Source organism: Pseudophryne corroboree, unplaced genomic scaffold (assembly GCF_028390025.1).
Source record: "Pseudophryne corroboree isolate aPseCor3 unplaced genomic scaffold, aPseCor3.hap2 scaffold_1658, whole genome shotgun sequence".
Classification (NCBI taxonomy): Eukaryota; Metazoa; Chordata; class Amphibia; order Anura; family Myobatrachidae; genus Pseudophryne; species Pseudophryne corroboree.
In genome coordinates, this window is record NW_026968294.1 from 8,567 (window position 1) to 14,400 (window position 5,834).

General features: G+C 46.6%; 3 non-coding genes across 3 annotated transcripts; 2 read left to right on the forward strand and 1 right to left on the reverse strand.

Moving 5' to 3' along the window:
- Nucleotides 1-3,481: 3,481 nt before the first annotated feature.
- LOC135001597 (U1 spliceosomal RNA) lies at nt 3,482-3,645 on the reverse strand. Its single transcript, XR_010202990.1, has one exon. It is a non-coding gene; the product is annotated as a U1 spliceosomal RNA (small nuclear RNA).
- Nucleotides 3,646-4,168: 523 nt separating this feature from the next.
- On the forward strand, nt 4,169-4,332 carry LOC135001598 (U1 spliceosomal RNA). Its single transcript, XR_010202991.1, has one exon. It is a non-coding gene; the product is annotated as a U1 spliceosomal RNA (small nuclear RNA).
- A 152-nt stretch (nt 4,333-4,484) lies between these two features.
- Nucleotides 4,485-4,647, forward strand: LOC135001599 (U1 spliceosomal RNA). Its single transcript, XR_010202992.1, has one exon. It is a non-coding gene; the product is annotated as a U1 spliceosomal RNA (small nuclear RNA).
- The last annotated feature ends 1,187 nt before the right edge of the window (nt 4,648-5,834 follow it).

The following is a 5,834-nucleotide window of genomic DNA, read 5'->3' on the forward strand; positions in this document are numbered from 1 at the left end:
CGAGTTATGTGAAAAAGCTTGGGAATCTCCAGATAAAAGACTGCAGATTTCCAAAAGGATTCTTATGGCGTATCCTTTCCCATCAACGGATAGGTTACGATGGGAATCCTCCCCTAGGGTGGACAAAGCATTAACACGCTTATCCAAGAAGGTAGCCCTCCCGTCCCAGGATACGGCTACCCTCAAAGAGTGTGCTGACCGCAAACAGGAGATTACCCTGAAGTCCATTTATACACATTCAGGTACCTTACTCAGACCGGCAATTGCGTCGGCCTGGGTGTGTAGTGCTGTAGCGGCATGGACAAATACCTTATCTGAGGGGATGGATAGCCTAGACAAGGATACTATTTTATTCACCCTGGGGCATATAAGAGATGCTGTCCTATATATGTGTGTATGCAAACTACAGGTGGTGCTGCAGGGCCCACACCCTTTTACTTGTCTTGTAGAGCAGCTCTGAAGCTGTTACAGTGCCCAGCTGCTGCAAGAAATCAGCTTGAATGCTTCAGGGGCTTGGGCATGGCCAACATGAGCCCCACACCGAAGGAGGGTGGGGGTGTTTAATGCAAACTTGGGGTTATACAAGCGCCGCAAAAGGCCGCCATGCCCTGCATGCCCCTTTTCTCTTTTCATATACAGATGAGGGTTCCAGCCAACTTTGGCCCACTGCTTGGATGACATCACCGTATGCAAATCCGTCTGCTGCAGACCTTCCCCCAGGAATGATTGCAATAGTTGTTGCATATGGTTTAATGTCTGAGGGTGCTTCAGTATTAGGCAGCCTTCCGCCCTCCCATGTTCATCTGAAAAGATGTGTTCTCCCTGCAGTTGTTGTCCCCAGACGAGAGTTCCCTTGTGCTTCCTCAGTTAAATCTCCTTAACTTGACGGGGGTGTGCCCGAGCAGCCGCCCTCCCCAGCCCTATCCCAACACATACTTATCTTGCATATGAGATCTCTTGATCATGAAGATAGTTCTCACAGGTTGAGGTTCATCCTGGCCCCGCTCCCCGCTGGAGATCGCTGATGGGGACAGCAGCGGGGCTTCAGCAGAAGGGTGAGTATGTGTGGCCAGAGACCTCCCTTCCCATGTGCAGGCCTGCAGAGTCTGCCGCGCAGGATGGGGCATGTGGCACTCTCCCTCCCAGGGGCTCTTCCAGATGTAGCTCCTCAGCAGTATTTTTCCCGGGCTGCGCGGCGCTCTCCCCGACTGGCATCCGCCCTGGAACACTGCCTTCCTCAATGCAACATCAGCAGGGGGCCCTGGCCTCATCACCATCCCAGGTCTTTCTCATGTATGTATCATGTATGTGTGTGTGATATATGTATGAATCATATATGTTTGTGATATATATATATATATATTCCATAGACAAAAAACCTTACGGTTTCACATGTCCCATTAAGGCTTCTTAGACATGATCGAAATTTCAGAAACCTGTTGTAACTCTTCCACTCAAACTCCAAAAAGCAATGAAATTCCGATCATTAAGGCTGACGCCTTAATGGACGTGTTCCTTGCGCAATACAGATATGGTATGCCATCACAGCCTGTGGGTAAGTGCAGATTCAGCACTCTCACAGAGTGAGATTGCTGTCACTCACACAATGGTGGAGCTGCTAATTCACAGATTTGTGTGCTCATTGGAATACACACATGCAGTCTATGCAACTGAAGGTCTGAGCAGTTTTGTGGTGCTCCCATCCCACGCAGTGCCCACAACCATCCCATTCAGTCAACACAACAAAGCCACCTTGTTACAACATCCTTCTAACTCCATACATCCATCTCACTTAGTATACACATTTAGCTCCCTCAAACATCTTGGTTAATTGCTAAACTATAATACCCCATCTACGGTCTATGCATCTACACTTACTTCCCCTATACACCCCCATGCTGCCCGGTCTTCCCCAATCCCTACTGCTGTGTTCTCCCATCTGTGCTAGTCTGTACTAACTTATCTGTACCATCTGTCTTTCCCCACCTGTGCATTGTCTGTACCACCGTTTCCTTCTCTCTGTGCTGCTCAGTGTTTCCTTCTTCAACGTCACTCTGCCTCCTCCAGTACATGGCACACTGTCTTCTCTCCCATCTGCACCAGTTTTCTACCCATCCATGCCAGTGTTTTCAACCCATCTGCACCATTTCCCCCATCTGCACCGCTCTGTCTCCCTTCCCATACTTGCTGCTTAATCTACCCCCTATCCACACCACTCTTACCCTATTCATGTAGCTGACATCCTGAAGGTAAATTTAGTGGATCCTGCGCTCTTGGCAGGGGGATAACCGCCACAGCCCACCCCCCAGTTGTCCGGAAACGCCTCCGTTGTGCAGACCATGCCCTGCCAATGGCATTCTAACGCTGTTTGCACGCCCCCCTCCTTCCCCGCAACCACCTCTGCCTATCAATCAGGCAGGGTGATAGCATCTCACTGGGCTCCTGGGGTACGCACGCGCAGTGCGGCCATTGCACGTGCGCACCTCACAAACTAATTCAGACTGCAATCGCTGCTGCTGCTGCGGTCTGAATTACCCCCTGTGTTTCTCTGTCCCCCCCATTAGTGCTGCTTAGTGTTCCCTCTATCCACACACTTCTGTTCCCCCATCCACACCGCTCTCCTCCCTCCAATCAACAACACTCTTACCTCATCTGAGCAGCTTTGTCTTCCGCTCAGACCTTCAGTTGCATAGACTGCATGTGTGTATTCCAATGAGCACACACATCTGTGAATTAGCAGCTCCACCATTGTGTGAGTGACAGCAATCTCACTCTGTGAGAGTGCTGAATCTGCACTTACCCACAGGCTGTGATGGCATACCATATCTGTATTGCGCAAGGAACACGTCCATTAAGGCGTCAGCCTTAATGATCGGAATTTCATTGCTTTTTGGAGTTTGAGTGGAAGAGTTACAACAGGTTTCTGAAATTTCGATCATGTCTAAGAAGCCTTAATGGGACATGTGAAACCATAAGGTTTTTTGTCTATGGAATTTCATCGCTTTTTTTAAATTTATTTTTTTTATTCAGAAATGTAAAATTTCACTGTAAGAATAAACATTTGATTTTTTAAATGTTTAATGAAAATGTTCGTATAACATCACTGTTCTGTGCAAAATTATTTTATTAACCAAACCAAATTGTTTAAGGTCCGTACACACTTAACGATTTAATGAGCGACGTCGCTCATTTTATCGTTAAGTGTGTATGCAGCCAGCGACAAACGATGCGCGGCCCCGCGGGTCGGCAACAATCTTCGCTGTCGGTAGGGCATGCAGGAAGGATGTGGACTGTCGTCCACGACCTTCATGCAGGGCTGGCGGGGGCGTGACGTCACTGAGCGATATGAGCGGTCGCTGCTCGGGCACCCCCCTGTCAAGTGAAGGAGATCCAACTGAGGCAGCACAAGAGAACTCTCGAAAGAAGAACAAGGCTAGAGGAAGATCTGAGACACAGAAATCTGGCTTTTACCAGAGCTGACCAGAGGAAAGCACAAACACAGTCCCCCACTACCACAAATAATGCAGTCGAGTTTCCCACATTTGGGGAAATCACAGGGGTCAGCATACCCAGAATGCAATGAATGAACCTCACCCTGGGAGAACAATCTTCATGACCATGGTATCTCCTATGCAAAATAAGTATGATTTGGGATAGGGCTGGGGAGGGCCGCTGCTCAGGCACATCTCTGTCAAGTAAAGGAGATTCAACTGAGGCAGCACAAGGGAACTCTCATCTGCTTCAGGGGCTGGGGCATAGCCAACATGAGCCCCACACCGAAGGAGGGTGGAGATGTTTAATGCAAATTAGGGGTCATCCAAGCGCCACAAAAGGACGCCATGCCCTGCACATCCCTTTTTTCTTTTCATATGCAGACGAGGGTTGAAGCCAACTTTGACCCACTGCTTGGATGACATCACCATATGCAAATCCATCTGCTGCAGGCCTTCCCCCAGGAATGCTTGCACTAGTTGTTGCATTTGGTTTGTTGTTTGGGGGTGCTTCAGTATTAGGCAGCCTTCTGCCCTCCCATGTTCATCTGAAAATATGTGTTCTCCCTGCAGTTGTTGTCCCCAGATGAGAGTTCCCTTGTGCTGCCTCAGTTGAATCTCCTTTACTTGACAGAGATGTGCCTGAGCAGCGGCCCTCCCCAGCCCTATCCCAAATCATACTTATTTTGCATAGGAGATACCATGGTCATGAAGATTGTTCTCCCAGGGTGAGGTTCATTCATTGCATTCTGGGTATGCTGACCCCTGTGATTTCCCCAAATGTGGGAAACTCAACTGCATTATTTGTGGTAGTGGGGGACTGTGTTTGTGCTTTCTTCTGGTCAACTCTGGTAAAAATCAGATTTCTTTGTCTCAGATCTTCCTCTAGCCTTGTTCTTCTTTCGAGAGTTCCCTTGTGCTGCCTCAATTTTATCTCCTTCACTTGACAGGGGGGTACCCGAGCAGCGACCCTTCGCAGCTCTAGCCCAACTCCTACTTACCTGCCAGGTGAGATACTATGATCATGTAGGTGCTTCTCCCAGGGCAAGGCTCACCCATTGCACTCTGGGTGTGCTGCCCCTGTGATTTCCCCAAATGTGGGAAACTTGACTGCATAATTTGTGTTTCCCCTGGTCGGCTCTCGTATAATTCAGATCTCTTTGTCTCAGGTCTCTCTCCAGCCTAGTTTGCTGTCTGTTTCCACTTCTCTTTTCTTGAGCCGCTCCCTTCTATGCCCTTGCGCACTATCCTGACTTCTCCCGTCTGCTTACTTTGTGCCTTCCAACGCACAATGCGAACTACAGGTAGTGCTGCAGGGCCCACACCCTTTTAGTTGCCTTAAAGAGCAGCTCTGGAGCTGTTACAGTGCCCAGCTGCTGCAAGAAATCAGCTTGAATGTTCTTCGTTGATTGATGGAAGAAACATCTTACAAAAACTCTCCAGATTATTGACTTTTTAAAGTTTTTCTAGGAAACGTTCTAGATGAATGCTTATTAGCGTTTGTCAGAATGTACGTTTGCAAAGTGTCTCTGTGGCGCAATCAGTTAGCGTGTTCGGTTATTATCCAAAAGGTTGGTGGTTCAATCCCACCCAGGGACGTAATTTACCTTGTTATCAGATTTTGGTGATCTTTAAGTAGACAAGTCAAAATTTCAAACCCCCTCTTGTGGTGTAGGGTACTTGGCCTTCTCTGATGTAATCAGAGTTAGATTTGATTAAGTGATTTTATAAAAAAAAACAGCTAGGAAGCACAATTTAGCAGTGGGTTGCAGAGAAAAAGAAATATGCTGGCAAAAAAATCCAATTGAGTGATTAAACAGCTCTTCATTTTCTGGCTTTATTTTTATGCTAACAAATTTGTTCTCTGAAAAGTGTCCACAAAGCCAAGTATCTGATTAACACCTTTGTAGGGATGGTTTTTCACCTATTACTAAATTAAACTTGCTTCATTGGAAAGGCAGCAAGATGCATCGTCATTTCAATATCTACTGAAATAATACAGGTTGACACCAGGAAACATTAACGCCACTGCATCCTTGCTGCTTTCTCATGTGGAAGTCTGTTTAATGTGAAAACAAGGTGATATCTAATTAGCACACAGGTAAGGAATTAAGAAAATCTTTATTTAAGGGTGAAGATGTTTCTCACAAAATCGTTGCCCCAATGCATCATTGAAATTCAAGCTGGAAAGATGATTTTAATATATCACTTGTACATTTTGTATTGCTCTTCTGGTGACAATGTAGTTTGTTTTTGTCAATTACCATTTTAATAATAGGGTAAAGAAAATTAAGTGGATTTTTGAAAGAAAACAATACTGTCAATATACTATTAAAACAAATT